The 19,898-nt window shown below is 49.9% G+C and overlaps 1 long non-coding RNA gene across 1 annotated transcript; it reads left to right on the top strand.

Annotated features, from left to right (window-relative positions):
- The first annotated feature begins 12,092 nt into the window (after positions 1-12,092).
- On the top strand, positions 12,093-18,479 carry LOC124237806 (uncharacterized). Its single transcript, XR_006888138.1, has 3 exons — positions 12,093-12,197; positions 17,321-17,436; positions 18,343-18,479. It is a non-coding gene; the product is annotated as an uncharacterized LOC124237806 (long non-coding RNA).
- Positions 18,480-19,898: the final 1,419 nt, after the last annotated feature.

Raw genomic sequence — 19,898 nt, 5'->3', positions numbered from 1 at the left:
GCTTCAGTGGATCCATTCTATCCACAGATGGAGTCACTCTCTCCCAAAGGCAGATGCACTCCCATCAACTATTGATGGACCCACTTTGTCACCTGGCAAAATAGATTAAAATGTGCTTTGGACAGCCCACAGGATGGGTCCCAACATCAAGTCTCTTTGCTACAAGATCAGCCTTCATCTCATTCTCAAGTTTGGATAACCTGACTGTGGGCTTAGCCCATAGGCTTGAGTCCCCTTCTAGGTGTCTCACTTGGTTCATCTAAGACTAAGGCTTTCCTGGTTCCACCAGACCCCGTGAGGAAGAGTTATCATCTTTCCTATTAAATTAAAACCATCTCCTCCAGTCTTAGCAATGAAGGGAGAAGCTCTGTGGAGGGGTGACTGAAGTTTTCCCTTGGGGTTTCTCACTAACCATTGACACTAGGCAGTGTCCCCACCCTCCAACACACAGAGCAGATGAGACTGGGCTGGATCCTTCAGACTAGCCTTTACTGTAGGTTGGATAACAAAAGAGAAATAAACAGGGAGAGTAACATAACTCCATAATCTCATTTACAAACTATGACTCGATCATGAGGGCTCAGGACCCGCCTTATCTTAGCGCGGGGCTGCCTCTGTGTGGTCGGTACCATCATGGCAGCCCTGGCCTCAGGGAAGGAGCCTGGACGGCTGGCCTCTTGAAAATTCAGATGAATCCACTGAAAGAATGAAGCCAAGGAGACAAGAGTTCTCCTCTGTGGTGCCACCATCTGAATTCCAGTTTCCTGTCTGAGGAGCTGCCCCTCCTGGGATGATTGAAATGATTGCTTCTCTTGGTGGGAAATAGGACCTCAACTTCAAGTAAGGCTTTGTTGATCATTAAGGCTGCATATGGCAAGGGAGGGAGTGGGCACGCACCAGCTCCCCCCAAAGCCCTGACTGGTCTTGCTAGAAGTGCAGTTTAGATCCACGAAAGACAATGATTTTTCTTTAGATACGTTCAGTTGAGAGGCAAAACATCACAATATTGTGAAATAATCTGTGGTGTTGATTCACGATGGAGCCATAGGTGAGCAAACCGAGGATTATTGGTTGAGTGGTGATGATGGACTTTTCAAAGAGGCCCCAGTAGCTGTCCAGGGGGAGGAAACTACAAGGGTTTTCAGTTTGCTGAGACTTCTTCTCTGCCTGTAGTCTGTGTGACATAGCTCTGCCTGATGGGGGGCTGATATCTTCTTCACATTCTTCAAGAGAGACCTCACCCTCTATGCACCAGGGCATGGACTTACCGCAGGGAACGGCCCCAACCAAACAAGAATGTAGCAGGACACAACAAAGCACTGGGGACAGAGTGCGATATGTTGATAGATTTCCCTAACGCTGTCTGTCTGGTCAGTGTTCCTGGAGGTTGTATGGCTATCTTCCTGCATTCCTTATCAGTTGGATAACCCCATAAACTCTGGCCCACCGGGTCCTCAATAGAGTCAGTGCTGCCCCCTAGAGGCACTTCAGAAATGTGTGGTGTATTTATATTTGTTACATTGGTTGCTGGGGTTACTACTTGGGGGAAGGTGGAGGGGACCAGACTTCTTGCCTTAGGTTGGGCAGTTTTGTACAGCAAAGATTTGTCCTGCACTTCATGTGACACTTGAATGCTCCGCCAGACATTCATATATAGAAAATCTCTTTATATTGGTCTGAGTCTAGAACATAATTTCATTTTGTATATAAACACAAAGCGCTTTTTGCACAATTTGGATATACACTGAATTTTTCATTAGTGCTAGCAACATGTAAGTGGAGCAGATACTGTATTTTATATTTACCAGGAGTTTTTTTCACCATTTCAGAAAACCACAATACCAACAGCAAAATGCTCGATAACACGTCTCTATTCGTCTGCATTCGTACGTATCTGTATGAATAGATGGTATTTATTTAGTCCTGTTTCAGAACATCAAATATAAAGAAGTACCCATAATATTCCAGTCAATATTGTTTTCCTTCTCTTAAATTCAAACTTATTCATTATAAGTAGGTGCAATTGTCTTATATCTTCTAGTACAGTTATGCTCAAATATTTATAGACTGAAATCAATATTATTTTATTCTAAATTATTTCATTTTAGTTCTTTATCCTGTGGATAGGGTAGTATATTGATTCTTTAAAAAATTGTGTTCCTAGGTGGACATTTCATTTCAGAACAGTAAAGGTGGTCTTACAAAATATTTGCTATAAAAAAGGAGCATTGGGTCTGATAGGATTGGAATCCACTGCTCTAGGCAACCTCCTGGGGGATCTTTTGTTTCATCTAATTTTCACAATAGCTCTCTGACGTAGGGCCTATTATGACCACCATTTTGCACAGGAGCAGACTGAGTCACGGAGACATGAGGTAACTTGCCCAGGGTCACGTATCTGGAAAAGGGGGAAGCCGGGATTCCAGAACCCTCTCACTACACCAGTTCACGATTCTGCCTTCCACCCACTGTGTCTGCCCCATTGCCCATGATTTGTCCAGGTGTCTGGGGCCTTTCTACCTGGAAGCCCATCCTCTGGCCTCACCCGGCCTCTTACAGGGCCCAGCAGGGACTCAGACTGGAAGGAAAAAAGGCTATTCCCTTTGGATAGAATTTCAATAGAGTAAATCAAAGGGAAGGGCTTTGCCTAGAGCAGACCCCCAATTAACTTTAGTGAATGAATGAATGATTTGATACTGTTTTGGGGAGAGTGGTACTGGGTCCTTGGGAACAGCCCTGGACTTCTAGTAATTTATTTCAGTAAATTGATGTGAGTTTCCCAGTGGTTGATAGCAGGTTCACAGGGTTCCCAGGTCAAGGATGGACACTTCCATTGTCTCCCTGGGGCTTAGGGAGGCTGCCACTCTTTTTTCCCAGGAGGCACAGCCGTTGAAATAGGAACCAGCACATCTCTCTCACTCTTTCCCCCTGCTTGCTGACATGGCCCAGGCCCTGGAGGTGGGGATGTTCTTTAAACAACAGGCTTTCTTTAGACCCTTTGGTCTGGACTCTGACTGACTCTGGCCTGGGAGATGCCAGCTCCTCCAGCAGGCAACGTGCAAAGGGGCGCTGCGCTATGCCTCCTGTGGGTCTTCAGCAGGGTCTCACTCTGAGCTGCTGCTGCTGCTTCTTCCCTTCATTCAACAAACGTTTTCTGAGGGCTGGCTTTGTGCAGGCATGAGCAACAGCACACGGTCCCCACCCCCCCGGAGCCTCAGATTTAGGACAGAGGGCTAGCTTTTGCCATAAAGTATGGAAAGAGCTGTGAAAAAGGGATATACAGAGGCTCTGGAAGCCCAAGGGGAGAGGCAGCTGACCCAGACTGGGGAGAGGAGGGAAGCCTTCCTGGAGGAGGTGTTGACTGAGCTCAGTCTCAAAGAAAGGTTATGATTTAGCAAAGACAAAGGACGACTGTATCAGTCAGGGTCCCAACAGGGAACGATGACACACTTAAGTTAGGATAATCTGAGGAGCGTTTATGTACAAAGGGGTCATTTGCAAAGATTTGGGTAGGGGATGGGGGAACATCACGAGATCTCACAGAAGCCCAGGGCTGGCAGCAGCAGAGCTATCACCACCCCTAGACCAATAGAAGTAGGGAGGGAGGCTACTGTGCTCTGGAAGAAGGGAGAGTCGGGTAGTGCAGGCCCCCTTGATGGAAGGAGTGACCTTCCATCTGCAACCAGCCAGCCTGATACGACCTCATAGGGAGGGCGTAAATACCCTGGGCTCACTCTTTCCTATCCTTCACTCTCTATTGGCCAAACCCAACCGGAAGCCAGAGGGCACTGGAGTTTGTTGATGTGATCCATATGGGGCAGCCTCTGGGGCGCAGAGCAGGGCAGAGAGTAGACCTGGAGGGGCGAGCAGAGGATATCCAGCACGCTGGGTGAGGGAATGCATTCCGCAGCAGAGAAGAACTGCTGTGAAGGCCGGGAGGTGTGGGAGGGCATGTTAGAGGTGGAAACGCATTCTTTATGGCTGGAGTGTGGCGTGAGCAGGGGTGACAGTTGTCCATCACGAAAGGCCTTGCATGCTTTTCTGAGGAATTTGAAAAATTTCTCCTGAAGGCAAGGAGACCATTGAAGGACTTTAGGCAGGAGGTGAGATGATGAGATTTGTGTGCTAAAATGGCCACTCCAGCCCTTGTGTGCAGATGTTCTGGAGGTACCATTTCAGACTGGAGATGGAGAGGCCCGAATCAAGGCAGTAGCAGTGGAGAAAGAAAGAAGTGGATGGATTTGAGAAACTTCTAGGAAGTAGACTCAAAATGTGATGAAGGGTGGGATGCGGAGGTTGAGGTAGAGGGCCATGTCAAGGGCAATGCCTGGGTTTTGACTGGAAGCTTGGGCAGGGGAGGGAGCATCCAGCCCCAGGTTGGCTGTCTAGTGGTCAGCTCCCTGCCTTTGCTTTCTGGACTCAGGGGAAGACTTAGATTGACCTTTAGCAGGACCTCATTAGCAGAACCTTAGGCTTTCAAGGGGACTTTGGAGGGGCTTCCTAGTCATGCCGCAGGTTGGCCTTACCATGGCTGTCCCAAGAGCAAACCAGACTAGAGACCAGAAGTCACCTTTCCCTGCCACCCTGGGGTCTGCTGAGACAGGACTTGCTCCCCTCCCAACCCCTGCCCCTTCCCATATGGAGAGAGGATGTGTTTTCTTTTAACGTGCTTCATTGCAGGGGCAAATGAGGCCCAGCTGAGGGGAGAGAGCCAGCAGTGACGGCAGAGCACGGGCTCCGCAAGCTGGGGCGAGCGCTGGGGTCCTGTCATCCCCAGTTTCCTTCCCAGCTTTTCTGAAGGCCCCGGTCCCCGTAGGCTCATATTTCATCACCAGCAACTCTAAAGAACCTGCTCTCCAGTAACAGGTCCCATTCCTTGGAGTCCTCTGCCCAGAAACCTGGAATAATTTTCTTTTGTTTTAGAGGGAAGTGCTGAGGTAGTTCTTTCATGTTCTAAGAACTTGGGTAGTCATGGCAACACGTAGGGGTGGGGTGGGTGAGGTGGGGGGCTTCTTAGCAGCGTTTCGTTTCAAATGCCAGATTAAAGGAAAAGTTTCTTTGGAGTTTGCCTCATTAAGAAAGACATGGCTGGGTGCAGGCTCGCTGGATGATTTTCTGGTTCATCGTTTCACACTTTACATTTTGCCTACATTTCCTCACCTGATGGACAGTCTTCTGAGACCTCTCCCTGAGAATGTCGGCTCAGAGACTTCTCTGAGAATTTCAGCTGATTCCTGGCAAGAGAGTTGGTGGGAGTGTTTCCTTTGTTCTTATCTGGGGTCTTGTCCTGTAAGCCCCTTTCTTACAATGGGACTGCCACTTAAAAGAAAAAAGGTAATGTGTTTATTGAGGTTTTGTTCAGTCTACTGAAGGAAAGATCTTCATTGAGCAGCCATGTTATCCCACACCATACTTTTGGTCCAAGATCTTTCTCCTGGAGTTTGACCTGGCTCAAGGATCACGGGGTGTCCAACGATGGCTCTGGCTCTGGGGTTCTGGGAGATCCCCTCCAACTGCTGTCTGAGGGAATCCAGGAGAAAATAAAGATGGAATTGTTTAACCCAGAGACTGAACTTAAGTGCTTTTTTTCCCAAACTGAACCGTATATCCTGGCTTGAGGTGACTTCAGAATTCTCCTTCAGTTGGGCTGGACTCCCCACTCCCCCAGTCCAAACCTTCTTTCCCAGCAGGGAATTCCAATTCTGACCCACAGAAGATACTCAATCACATTAAAGTTGCCCAGGTGTCAACTAAAATATTCCCCACACTCAGTCATCAAGTCTCGTCATTTATTCCTTCAAGGCGCCTCCTAGATTCACCTCGTTATTAAGGTTCTTATTAACAGCAACCCCCATTTATTGAACATTGCTGAGAGCCAGGATTTCTATGTGTCACCTCATTTAACAGTCATCAAAAACCCTGCGAGGCAGATACGATTATTCTCAACTTACAGAGAAGGGAACTGAAGACCCAAAAAGCTAATTTGTCTGGAGCCAAATAGCTGGTACAAGGTAGAGCCAGGTCTGTCTAATGCACACCTGGTGCTCTTTCCACCATCACACAGCCTGTATCCTCGGCCAGCTTTCATCCCCTCCTGCCAGATCACGGCGAGCACTCCTGCACAGGCCCCTACCTCAGTTCCTCTCTGCTCCATTCCAGCCGGCATGTAGCCACTGAATGATCTCCCGAAAGCTCCCCTTTCATTGCTTCCCCACTGGGCTCAGTTTTGGGGGTGCAGAGACCATGATCATCTTTGTTCATCATGGTGTCTATAGGACTTAAGACAGTGCACAGTAAGTGCTAATTTACTTAGTGAGTCAATGAAAAATCTCTCTTTCTTCCACCAGTCCCTCTCTTATTCTGTCTCTTCTTGAGTCCCTCCAAGCTGGAGCCACTGCTGCCCTCCACCACCAGACATGGCTTACCTGGTTTCTGAGCCAATCCTGTCCAGACAGGTGGAATTCTACCAGAGTAAGCAAGTATGTTTGCAGGGTACGTTCCTGTGGATCCCCCATAGCTCTGGCTGCTTCTGCTTCTGCAGGGACAAGGTATTTCTGCTGTGATAACTCCAAGATCTGGGGTGCAGGGGGTGAGTCCTGGGCCCCCATATGCTCCCTAGGTCCCATCCTCCCTCACTTCCCTCACCTATCCACCTCGTCTATAGAGTAGCCATTTACTATGCACCCACGGGGTTGGGCACTTCACATGCATCATCTCATTTAACTGTCACAACAACCTCAAAAGGCAGGTATTGGTGTCTCCATTTTACAGATGAGGAAACTGAGGCTTGAAGAGATTAAGTCACTTGCTGAGGGACTGAGAGATAGGTAGTGGTGGAGGAGGGATCCGAGCAGGGGCTCATCTGTGGTCCAAGGGTTTGTGAATTTCCCTTCACTGCCCTTCCTCTTGGGGGCGGGGCTTCTGCCATCTTCTACCTATCCAGCCTCCAAATCCCTCGTCATTTTCTGGGATCCTGACAATCTCAGGGGCTACTAATCACAGTAAGTAGAGGTACAATTTTGTGAGCATCTATATGGGTCAGAAGCTCCACAAATGACCTTATTTCATCTTTACCTCTTGAAGTAGCTGCCACTTTACAGATAAGGAAGCTGCGAGACGTTAAGTGTCTCCTCCAAGGTCATATAGCTACTCAGGTGAGGGAGCTAGGGTTCAAACCAGGTTTGTCTGACTCAAAAGCTCATGCTCTTTACTACTCTCGCAAAAGCTGGCTGACTGGGAGGGGGTCCCTGACAGTCCTCTACTCCCCTCTCTGCACCCCTCTTCTAGCTGAGGTCCAGCCACCCAAAACCAGGTCCCCATGCCTTCCGGACTCCCGACTCCAGACTTCTGCTGCTCTACCCCACCTGCCTGATGGACCAACCTTCTGCATCCCCCTGAGCTGAGTCACGTTCGCATGCCCCTCAGGGTGTGCTTGGCACTGCAGGCCCCCCTGGAAGCCAAGTCAGTTCCTTTGGTCTAGCTTCCTCCACATCCCAACCCCGCCCTTGTCTGTGTGTGGAGGTTCCCATGGGATCTCACCACCTACCAACCCCCCACAAACTTAACGGGCTATGCTCCCAAGCTCTTGTGCCTAAATGGCTTTCTACAGTGGCCTGAGCAGGTCAAAACTCCTCTGCCTGGCTTCCTGGGTGTCATGTAGCTCCCCTGCTTCTATCCATCAGTGACAACCTCTTCTCTGTGGCCCTGGGACCCCCACATTCTGGGGCCAGTCCTTGCTTGGCTGAGCCTGGCTCAGGGCTTTCTTGGCGCTGTGGCTGATGCTTCTTGCTGGCTTCCAGGTCCCTGACCTGCTGAATGCCCTGATTCTGTCCTGTTCTGCCATTTGACACTGGCCCGAGTCAATGCAGGCACTGGCTCCTGCCTTTGTCTCCCTCCGGCCCCCAGGAGTGTATGCTCCTAAGCCTCAGCATGTCCCCATAAGCCCTGGGTCCACCCAATCGTCTCTCTCACTCTGCTTGATGGGACACTATCCAGCCTTTTTGTCGCGACATCTCCCAACTTGGACTCTGCTCCACTTAGAGCAGAATCATCACTCATTGAAGAATATGTGCTGGAGGCCCACATGCAAGTCATTGTGTGGGGCATGGAGACCTCCAGCTGCCCCATGCTCCTCAGACCCACTGTCACACACCCTTGGTGCCTGGTTTTTGCTGTTCTGCATTCCAGACCCCCTCCCCTCTACCCACCCCACCAAAGACCTCACCTTCTCCAAAACCTACTCTGAGGACTGCAAGCCAGGGCTTTCCTATGTTCTCTGTACACAAAGGGAAGGCAAGCTGGGGTAAATGGAGGGACGGCTGGCAGCCTAGGAGGAGCCAGCCAGGAGGTCCAGCCACCCCAAGAGTGACCTCAAGGGCTAAAGGGGTGGCTCAGTCTCTGCTCACCTGGAACCCACTCTGTCAAGAAGCTCTCCTCTAAGCCATGGCAGTGAAAATCATGACAGCTCCCCTTTGTGGAGGGATTAAAATGTGCCAGCTTGTGTGTTGGGCATTTCCATACATCACTTCTGGTCCTTCAAAGCAGGTAGTCATCATCCCATTTTACAGATGAGGACTAAGGACCAAGACAATCAGCAGCTCCCCCCAGGACCTTTCCTCCCTGAGCTTCCAATGTACTTAGAGTCAACGTCCTGGGATTAACGCTACGGCATTCTGGTTTCCTCTCCGTGTGCCCATCTTGCAGTGACACAGGGAGCTTGATGAGCACAGAGCTGAGTCTATTCCTCTCTGCATCCCCACACTGCCCGGCACACTATAGGTGTTCCATGCTACCTCTCCTCCAGGCCCTTCTGGGGAGCCCAAGGTTCCTTAGGCCCAGCTCTCACTTCCACCCCAAAGGAGTAAACCCAAATGCCTTCCCCAAGGAAGGCCAGACCCCTTTTCTGGGGAAGGTGTTTGGGAAGAGGGACTGAGCTGCCACCAAGCGGCTTTGTGACTGTGGCCCTCTGGGAGTAGGGTGTTTCTAGGACAAAGGCTGGAGGAGCCACTATCTCTTTGTTCCTCCTTGGCAGAGCATCTCCACACACTGCCATCCCTGGTCTGCCTCAGAGGATCTTTCCCACTTCAGGTATTGAGAAGTCTCAAGTCTCTCTCTATAGATGATTCTGTCTTTATACCCAGCTCCTCAGGGCAACCCAAGGCCACCCCCAAGAGAGGGCGAGGGCCAGGGATTGACAGTGGGTCCCATCACCACACTCCTGCCTCCGTTCCATCACGTATAGTAGACAGTGTTAGGTCAGAGTGACCCTAGGAACTGCTGAGCTGGTCCAATCCCTCCATTTACAGGTGGCGAAGCCAAGGCCTGAAGAGATGATGTTTCCTACAAGGTCACGGAAGGAGAAGAGGCAGAGACGCTGACTCCCCATCCGAGGCTCTTCCCACAGATCACGTTGCTTCAGCATCAACTCAGTTACCAAGGCGCTGCCACCCAGTTGGGGGTCCTGGAGCACAGTGATTTTGCTTGGTTGCTTCCCGGCTGGAGGACTTTGTGCCTCACCTATGGGGAGTGGACAGTGGCGGGTAAGACCACTAAAGGGTAAAAATTCAAACATGCTGCGTGAGCCCTTGTTGGCCCCTGCAACGCTGACAAAATGGCAGGCCGGGCCGTGTGTGCTCACTGTTGCTACGCTCCCTCTGTCCCCATTGTCTGGAGGGGGAGGGCAGCTGCCTCTATTTTGAGGACTGTAGTTGCTCTGGCCCATTGGCGCACAGACTTTCCACTAAGCAGAGCTCTATGCTCTTTGGCCAAGCAAAGGCCCGGCTCTTCCTCGGCCTGGCAGGACCAGCAGGGTTAACTGGGAGCTGCCCTTCCCCCAGTCATCACCATTTCCTCCAGAGGGACGGAGCCAGCTCTCTGCCATCTCCGAAGCTTCAGCGGAGTTATATTTTGCATAAAGTAAACTTAGCACACAGCGAACACAGTGAGAATATATTTGGCTTTGAAGCGTCAGTGTTCTGACAGGCATTTCCTATTAGCTATCTCCGAGCCGACCAGCCCGGCTGGGTTTTGCTTAAGTGGCATAATTCTCCTGCAGTGGAGACAGCTCATTCATTAGTCATCCCAAAAGCCAGATACAAAATATACTTCTCTAAGCCGACTCCACCAACCAGCTCTGCAGCGGGTGGAACAATGAAACTATGTTGCTCGCTGGGCCTGGCAAAGGTCAGCCTGAGAGCCACTTGTCTGCCCGGCTCAGGAGGAAGGCCCTTCGGAACAGGAAGGACACATCTGGTTGGCAGAGCCCTGGGGAGCCTTTCAGAAAGTGGGCTCCATCCCATTTCACTACTGAGTCACTCGAGACAGCTCGAAGCCCTGATTGAACCCACTCCGTTTTGTTTATGTTTTTTTTAGGTCCTAGAAGCTAAAGGCACTTGTTCTAAGAGGAAGCGAAGGAATGTGTCCCTTCCTGCTTGGGTCTCTCAGCTGAACTCAGCCCTTCCTTGATTGACATCCTGCGTGTTATCTCTTTTAAGCCCTGCACCCGTTGAGGGTCGATGTCTCCATTTTACAGATGAGGAAACCGAAGCCCAGAGAAGTGAAGTGATTTGCCAAAGGTCACACAGCAAGAGTTCAAGCTGGTCAGGCTCCAAAATGCATCTTCTGTCTTCTCTTTCAGAAAGCTCCTTTGAGATGATTATCTGAGTTTAAAAATGAAAATATATATGGGGATGAGGGTCTCCTTTTCTCAACTTCAGGAGAACTTGGAATGCCACTGTATTCCAGGCACCCGGAGCAGGGTGGGCTGAAAAGCCAGCCAGGGAGAAAGCAGGGGGAGACATGTTCTAAAAGGAATGTTGAAAACACCGTGGGGTGGGAGTTGGCCAGGGGGGTGTTGCGGGCAGTTCTAATGGAGACAGAGCTTGGGAGCTGGACCAGAACAGGCACAGGGAGGGGGTCGTTGTGGTTCTGAGGCCCAGCTGAGGATTCCACACGTGCCCCACTGAATGGGCCGTCTGACAAATCCTGACCAAGCAGAATGCCATGGGGTAAAAAGACTCCACTAACACCCGGTAATGACGGGAACACCAGAGGAGCACCGAGAAAGTTCTCGTGCAGAGGCGAAGAGCTAGAGGTTGTGACCACAGCTGGCGGTTGGTGTCAGACTCCTCCTCGGAGGGCTTAATTAACACTCCAGGTGGACAAACACATCCACAGGTGCCCAGGCCAATGGACGGGCGGGCAGGGGAGACAGGCTAAGTCAGAGATAGAATACGTATACATAAGCTAGGAATGAGAATCTCAAAGTCCTTCCAAAGCAGACATCCGAAGCTTAAACTCTTGAGTGGTACCCTCCTTAGCCTGCCATTAAGACCTCCCTAAGTCTGGTCTTAACTCACCTCTGTAGTGTCATCTCCCACCCTCCCCTTCATCCCTCCACTTTCTGTCTCAAGCTGTTTGTTGTTTCCAAACACACATAGCACTTTCACTCTACAGCTTTTCCACATGCTATTTTCTCTGCATACACTTCGTCTCTCCCATCCATAACCCCACCTAGCAAACTCCTACTCACCCTTCAAAACCCTGCCTAAATGTGAATCACCTCTCTGGCGTTTGAGCCCCTCCTCTGTATTCCCTGATGTAATGTACACAAACCACCTCATCTAGTGAGTGGCATATATTAGATGCTCAGTGAATGGCAGCTGATGTTGTTGTTGCTTCTCAGGGACTCCAAATGGACCTAGACGAGTCCACTGAAACAATACTGAATCTGGAGTCAGGGCTGCATCTCTGTGTGTGAGACCCCAAACAAATTTGGACAAGTCATCACAGCCTCTTTAGACCATGGTTTCCTCATCTAGAGTGAGGGATATGCTAGATGTCCTATAATTGGGTCCCTTCCAGCTCTGATTAAAACAAACCCGAACAAAACCAAAGCATCCCCGACAGATTGTAGGGATTCTGGCTCCGGTCTTCCGGGTGTGACCTGGACCAGAAACCAGGGAACCAACCCTGATCTTAATGGTCCTTCCGGGGGTGTGCCCCTCCCCCAGGCAGGGCCAGTCCTTAGGGAGGCAGAAACTCCTCCTTGACACGCTCTCAGCCAGTCATACCCGCTCTCCATCTGGGAGAAGGAGGGAGACAGCCTGTCATGGAGGTTGTGGGAAAATCCTTCTTCCTCCCCAACACTAACCCTGATTAGCTGTGTCTTCACCACGAAACTGCAGGGGTGTGTGCGGGTGAGTCACGGACGCCCAGATCACATTTATAGAGCGTGTGCAAGGCGGTGGGGCTTGGTGGCTGTCAGAATCACCCCGGTTCCCTTTCCCTCCCCTCCAGCAATTGTGGAGATTTTAGGACCCAGGTTTTTGGGTTACTTTTAAGAACCATCCTCTGATGCCACCCAAATACTAGGCGGCTCCTCATGCCAGGCCTCTGCCACTCAAAGCAGCTCCCTGGAGGTGGGTGGGGGCTTGCTCCTTATACCATGACCCCCACCCCCCTCCCAGGAGGGTCCTCACAGGGCAGACCCAGGCCTGAACCCTCTCTTTCTTGAACCCCTCTCTCCCTGGTCCCTGCCACCCCCAGGGCTACTACGAAGGAATCAGGAGATCTCTCTGGGCGTGGTTAATCTGAACCTCACAACCTCCAGGAGCCCCAGCTCCCACCACCCCCAAACCCTAGGCTCACTCTGTGGCTGCTGATGTGAGGCAGGGCTGCAGCCAAAGGCGCAGGAGTCCCAGCCTCTCTGATCTGGTCACTCTGTTCCCAAATGTCCCCCTCATGCCCCTTTGCCATCGGGCGATGGAGGACCCTGAGCTGCCATCAGGAGCTGGGGAAGAGGCAGAGGCCTTTTCGGTGGAGGAATCCTGACAGGCAGGCGAGTCCCGACAGGCAGACCCGGGCTGCAGCGTGCAGACAGTGAGTCACCTGGGTCCCCGCTGCTTACTGGACAGAGCCAGAATAATGACAATAATAATAGAGACCTAGGGTGCTGTTATTAAATCCCACCTTTCCTCCCAGGATGGTATCTCCTCCATCCACCTGACAACCCTGAGGGGCAAGGAGGAGCCGAGGGCAGAGATTTGTTGCCTTGTCTTAAGTAAGGGGGAAACTGGGGCCAGAGTTAGTCGCCACTGAACCCGGTAGTCTGGAGAAAAAGACTGCCTCCTAGTGTCATCCTGATGTCAAGAGAGTCTTGTGGGCCCTCAGTTAGTGGTCCTTCTCACTGGCAAAGCTCTAGGCTCAGAAGGGGAAAGAACTCATATTTTTTAAAGTTCTCACAGCCTATCCTCTAATCCTTACTTACAACAGCCCTAGGGGGTAGGGATGATTATTATCTCCATTTTATGGATGAGGAACCTGATGTTCAGAGAGGTTACGTAACTTTCCCATAGTCACACAGCAAAGGAGTGGCAGAGCCAGGATTTGAATGCAGTTGGTTTGACCGTGCCTTCTCAGCCTCCTGTGTTGCTATGCCATCCACAGCCAAGAATCCAAGAATCTCCACAGCTGGCTTCCTAGGCCTTTGGGCTTAGCCTTTCTCCATTGCCTTCCCCTCCTGGACTCGCTCTGTCTCAAGATTAGGCCTCTTCCCAGGGCTCCCTGGAGGCCAGCTTTCATTTTTTATCCTTGAGCAGCTGTGGAAAAGTAAAGACTCCACACTTTAATTTGGGGGTCTCAGTAATTATCTGGTATCCACCACCCACTCAAGTCTACCCACTAGTTATTATAATAACAACAATAATAATTTAGAGAAGCAGCGATGGTTTATCACAGCGTCACTGATCCCCCATGGGAGGCTGGATACAGGCAGATAGAGCCTCGCCCTTTCTTTTTATTTCCAAACGGTCCTGGATTGGGGAGTCAGGATTACTGGATTCTAGTTTTAGCTCTGGCAAGGATGCCACGTATCAGATGGCTGCATGAGCCCCTAAATACCTCTGTGCCTTTACTTTCCCCTCAGTAAAGTGGGGATAACATTCTTGCAAGATGATGCACTTTAAGCTTCTTGAAAGAAGCTCTAATAAGACAATTTTTTTCTTTAAGCATCACCACACCATATTTACCATTAAAAGCAACCCAGCAGCCTGATGCCTCAAGGTTGCGTTATCTTCATGCTCCAGTCTCCCCCTGCTCAGGCCACCTGGCCCTGGGGAAGGCCGCTGGGTCGGGTTAGGGGCAGCGGCTGAACTCTTGGTTGCAGTGGGTGTCTGGCTTTTCCAGCCCTCACCCTCCACAGCTGCCTCTGCCAAGGCCCTGGAGCTAGAAAAAGCGAGGCCACTGCCTGAGCGCAATAAATGCTTTTATTAGTCCTTTTATTAATGATGGTTGGTATTTGTCGAGAAGCCGGGACAATAGTTATTCCAGTAAGAGGATATTAAGCTCCCGCGGACAGGCCCTGTGTATCTAGCGTGCTCTGGGCCCCGCTCCCCCGATGCTGCTTTATTACAAGGCAGCACGCCCCCGGCCTCCTAGCAACTCCAGGGAGAGGAGGGGCGGGGGAGTAGGGATAAGCGGGTGTCGTTAAACACACAGGCCCTTTCAGAGGTTACCGTAAGCCAATAGCAGGGAGCTTTTGCTTCCCCACTGGGAGCTTAGGGAGGCTGGAGTTTTGCATTCTTTTTTTGCCACCTCTGGGGTCTTGGCTGTTTTATAGCCAGAGCTGCTAGTGAGGAGTTGGTAAAAGAGGAGAACATCCTTGAACCATTTGTTAAACTGGAGACCATTCCCATTCTTTGATTTTCAGCCATGTCACATTACTTTTTATTTGACAAATCCACATAACACTTACTACGTGCTGGCAGTGTTCTGAGTGCTTTTCAGATACTCATCTAGTTCTCATAACGTCCCTGAGAGGCAGGTGCTATTATTAACCCTATTTCATAGATGAGGAAATTGAGGACCAGAGAGGTTAAGTGACTTACCCAAGGTCACACACCTAATAAGTAACTGAGCCAGGTTTGAATGCAGGCAGTTGTCCCCAGAGTCTGTGCTTTTTATCTGATATTTTAAAACTGAGTCTGAAAGGAACTGGAAAATGTTTCTGAAATTCAGCAGCTTTATTGTTTTACCAAAGGAAATTAGAATTTTTCATGTAGGGGATAGTATAATAAATTAAAATAGCAATCCTCAGAATCAGAGTATCTATCTTTGAGTTGAAAGGATCCTCAAAGGTCATCTGATCTAATCCTCTGATGAAGACAAGAATTCTCTTGGTAGCATCCCTTGTGTGTGGGCAGCATCCCTCATAGGTGATCCTCCAGCTTTTGCCTGAACACCTCTAGTGACGGGGAACTCATTACCTCATCCAGCAGACCATTCTAGCTTTGGACAGTTCTCCCTGCTGGAAAAGAAAGTTCTTCCTCAGGCTGGACTGAAATTTAGCTCCCTGTAACTTATTCTCCTGGGGTGGGACTGGGGGAGGGGAAGCTTTACCCCTTTTGTATAGGTTAGTCCTTAAAGTGCTTGAAAACAGCTTTCATGCCCCCCTTAAATCTTTTTTCCTCTTTGGGGTTAAACTTCCTTCATTTTTTTTGCCGTCCTCGTTTGTTATAATTTCCAGATTCTCTGTCTTCCTGTTTCCACCCCTCTGATGCACGATAGTTGTCCATGTTCATCCTGCAGTGGTGTCAGAGGAAACACAACACAGCAGGTGTGGTCCAGCAGCGCTAAGAAGACTGGGCTGGCACCTCCTTCACCTCCTTCTTTTGTACCTAACATTTACAGTGATGCAGCCTGAACTTGCCTTAGGATTTTGAGAGTCACATTATGCCCTTGACTCATACGGAGCTTGCAATCAATGCTCAGCTCCTCCAGCTGCATCTTCCAAATTCTGAAATGATACACTGTGCTGTTTGTTTTTTTGAGTCCATGGGTGGGGCTTTATATCTACCACTAGTGAATTTCATCTTGTTAAATTCAGTTCCTGTTCCAACCTATCAAGGTTGACTTGGGATCTTATTTTTTACCCTATTTAGTGATTCCCTACTTGACTTTGTTGCATCTGAAACTTTGATAAAAATGCTCTCTGTGTTCGCATTCGGGTTGTCATTATTTTTTTTAAAGCTGAATAGGAAATTTTTCAAGGATGGGTTTGTGGCAGAAGGTGAGGTAAAGCTTGTGTGACTCCCAAGGGACATTTTCTGTTTGAGTCAACATGAATGACCAGTGCTGTGCACTCTCTGGGGACGTGAGTGGCTGGGTAACCAGGTAAAGACTTGTACAGCATCACTTCTGCGTCAGAGCCTGGGACCCATGACGAGACAGGAAGGCAAATATTGATAGCCTGGTTCATAGATCTGATTGTTTCCTGTATACCCTCTGCTGACAAGTACTCAGAGTGGAAATGAAGGATGTTGTGAAATAGAAGAAAGACCCATTGTGAGGAGACAAACAGGACTCTCAGGGCAGAAAAAGCCAGGGGATGGCTGTAAGCACTAAGACCTCCAGAAGCAAAAAAGAAGACATTCTTGGAGCAAAGACAGAGCTAACAAAAAAAAGGCTTTAGCACGCTGCATGGAGTTTGAATAAATTTTTCTCGGCTTGAACAACCATTCCCTTCTGTCATCCCTGAGAGGTCACACCTGGAAGCCAAAAGAATCAGACCGAGGCCACATCATTGGGGTTCACAGCAGGGGGTCTCTGCTTATGCCAAAGGGTATTGGAAATCAATTTAATGTCTCAATCTTGCTACTGATGGCCCTTTAAAGAACCCAGCCCACTTATGCCATGCACCACAGGAGTATATTTTTAACTCTCCTTCTAATATTTACCCAAATTGTTCTCCTCCTTGCCCATTTTGACCCATTCTTTTTATTTTCTCTTTCTCACCCCTTCTTCCCCACACGCCGCTCCTCACCCCCACCAGGAGTCTGGCATTCTGTGGGTCCTGGGCACCTGTGTTGGATGTAGCTGCAGGGACTGAGGCAGATTTTGGTGCCTGGGGGGTAATGCTTCTGGTGGCTGAGACTTTGGGATTTTCAGGAGAGTCATGAAATGGAGCCAGGTCGCCAAGTCCAGATAGGATGAGCCAGGAAGGCTGAACTGGGAGAGCGCCTGGGACTGAGTGGGAGCCAATATCTGGGGCAGAACAGAGCAGGGGACACTGAACTGAGGAGCAGGCAGGGTTTTGTGGGGCTCCCATGGGCCAGGCAGAGGCATGCTTCTCGGGGTTAAGGGCCCCGACTAGGGGAGAACATCCCCAGCTCTGTGGCTCCCTGTTTCACACTCCAGCTCTGATGCCACCTAACTCTCTCCTGCTCCCATAATGCACTGAGACCCTGTCTCGGTCCATTTGGGCGGCTATAACAAAACCACCACAAACGAAATGGTTTAAGCAACAAACATTTATTTCTCACAGTTCTGGAGCCTGGGAAGTCCAAGAGCAAAGCACCAGCTGATTCAATGCCTGGTGAGGGCCTGTTTCCTAGTGTGTGGCCGGTCATCTTCTTCCTGTGTTCTCACGTGGCAGAAGAGGTGAGGGAACTCTCCAGGGTCTCCTCCTACAAAGGCACTAATTTCATTCATGAGGGCTCCACCCTCATGACCCAATCACCTCCCAAAGGCCCCACCTCCTGATACCATCACGTTGGGGATTAGATTTCAACACACGAATTTGGAGGGACACCAACATTCAGTCCGTAACGGACCTGCTTCAGTTTGCTGAGCTTGACACGCACAGCCCCTTCTCAACTTGGTGGGTCCGTCCCTTCCACTCAAATGACTTGTAGTTGTGGTCAGAGACACTCCTCAGCTCTCTGAAGCCCTATCAGGTGGACCACCCCACCCCGGCCTCCCTGCTTGGCCAGGGGGGCTGGACACTTATTTAGCATCAGGCACTGTGCCCAGGAAAATGGGGTGGGGGAGCACCTCAAAAGGACAGGAACCACTTATCTGCACAGAACCAACACTTCCATTGACTTAGTAAATTGAGACTCTAGTTCAGTTAAGTCATTAAAAAGAAGATAAAAGTAAGTGGGATCTGTTTTTTAGTCGTATATATTCAGGGAGCACACAAATAGACAAACCCCTACAGTTTGCCTGGATTGAGCACTTCGCTTCACAGTTTATCTTTTGGTGACACCAATCCAGTCTCCGGCAGACCATAGGCCTTATTTACTGTTATTATTATTTTCTATTATTAGGCAGTTTCTTATCTGCCTGTGGTCTGACTCTTTCAGGGCTAGGCTTGTGGGCCTGTGTTAATTTGCAGGGGTGAGTTATTTACCTTATATTACAATTTAGTCTATCAATTTCGTACACATTTTCCCCTCAAGATGATCACTAATCCAAAAGGAATTAAAACACTAAACCCAGGGGTAGGAAAAAAGGGGTGAGAACCGGATTTGAGAAGAACTGAAGGATTCTCTCTTTGTGCTTCAGCCCTGGGCCCGAGACCCCAAAGGTGGAAGGAGGCCGGCGCTCCTGCTCCCTGCTCACAGCTCTCAGCTTGGCTCAGAAGGCGCGGGAAATGGGCAGACAGCACGGATAAAAACGCCAACTCCACCCAAATGACTCAAGCGAAGGTGCGTCTCAGAGTCTGTGTTTCCCTGAAACTCAAGGCCTGAGCACAGAGGAGAACTGTCCCGCTGCCTGGGCTTGGATGGGAGCTTCATGAATCTCCAGACAGCCTCCGACACTTTCTCCTTTCTCTTTGGCTCTGTGTCCTTCTTTGCTGAGGGTCCCTATTTGTCAGGACGGAAGGGAATTTCCTCAGTCAGTTTTGAATCAGACAAAACAAAAATAAGTGGACAGTCCTCCTCAGAGAGGGAGGAATAGTGGTGAGTCTTTTTTTTTCTTGTTTCACCCGCCTGACTTATCAGGCAGCACAAAGTGCGTGAGAGGAGGGTGGCCAGGAGTTCAGGTGTAGAAGGGGGAGCAGCAGTTTGGACACAGAATGGGATGGGGGTTGGTAGGAAAGCAAGGGTTGGGACTCAGCCTCATGGTTCTCCCTCTCCCCCTGCAGGTGAGAACAGACACACCAAGAGGCAGGAGCAGAGCGGTGTAGACATGCAGGCGGGTGCAGGAGTGCCCACGCATAAACTGTTTCAGGGAGTCAACAGACAGAGAAAGGAGCCCAGGATAAGCAAAGATGATTGATGGTGAACAGGAATTACTCTGGGCAATAGTAACGATAGGAAGAACCACCGGCTGCCTTCATCCATTCAATGTGCATTTATTGACGGCTCCTCTGGGCCAGGCACGTTCTAGGCTCTGAGGATACAGTGGTGAATGAAGCCAAGCCCTCGCCTCCAAGGAGTCTAATACATGTCAGGCTCGGAACACACGTTATCTCATTCATTGACCCTACGAGATGGTTACTGTGACCCCCATGCTACAGATGAAACTAAAGGCATAAAGAAGCTTTAATACCTTGCCGTGTGTCACAGTAGAGTCAAGATTTGAACTCGGGTCCTCCGACTCCGGAGCTCCCCATTTTAACCCCTGAAACGTGGTACGCTGCTTTCACTAGCCAGTCCCGAGCTAACGCCTTAGTTATTAGAACTCATTAGACAGACCACTTTTCCTCCTAGAACCTCAGACTATCCATCTGTGAAAAAGAGGCGTTGGATTAGCTGGTCTCCGAATTCCTTCCAGCTTCAGAGCTCTCTTATTATGGGAAAACATTCTACAGTGGTCTCCTCCCCCTGCCCCACCGAGCGCTTCTTGTGGAGATCTGCAGAAGCTTCGTGGATATTCAAAAAGAGATGAACACCCGCAGTAATGTTTCTCACACTGGACTCCAAGGATTTCTGTCCAGGGATTATGGGGTTTTCTATGAGAATTTTACTTTTGTGAAACAGATTCCTCCAGGGTCCACAGCTCCAGAAAGAAGCAGCTCTGGGGTTGACCTGTGGCCAGCAGAGGACAGAGAGAAAGGAGGCGGGAGGAACAGTGGAGAGGAGGGTCCAGTTGGGGTTGGGACTCAGCTAGTCCAG

Source organism: Equus quagga, chromosome 4, assembly GCF_021613505.1.
Source record: "Equus quagga isolate Etosha38 chromosome 4, UCLA_HA_Equagga_1.0, whole genome shotgun sequence".
Lineage (NCBI taxonomy): Eukaryota > Metazoa > Chordata > Mammalia > Perissodactyla > Equidae > Equus > Equus quagga.
The sequence above is the reverse complement of the archived record's forward strand: the minus strand, read 5'-3'. Positions and strand labels throughout refer to the sequence as shown.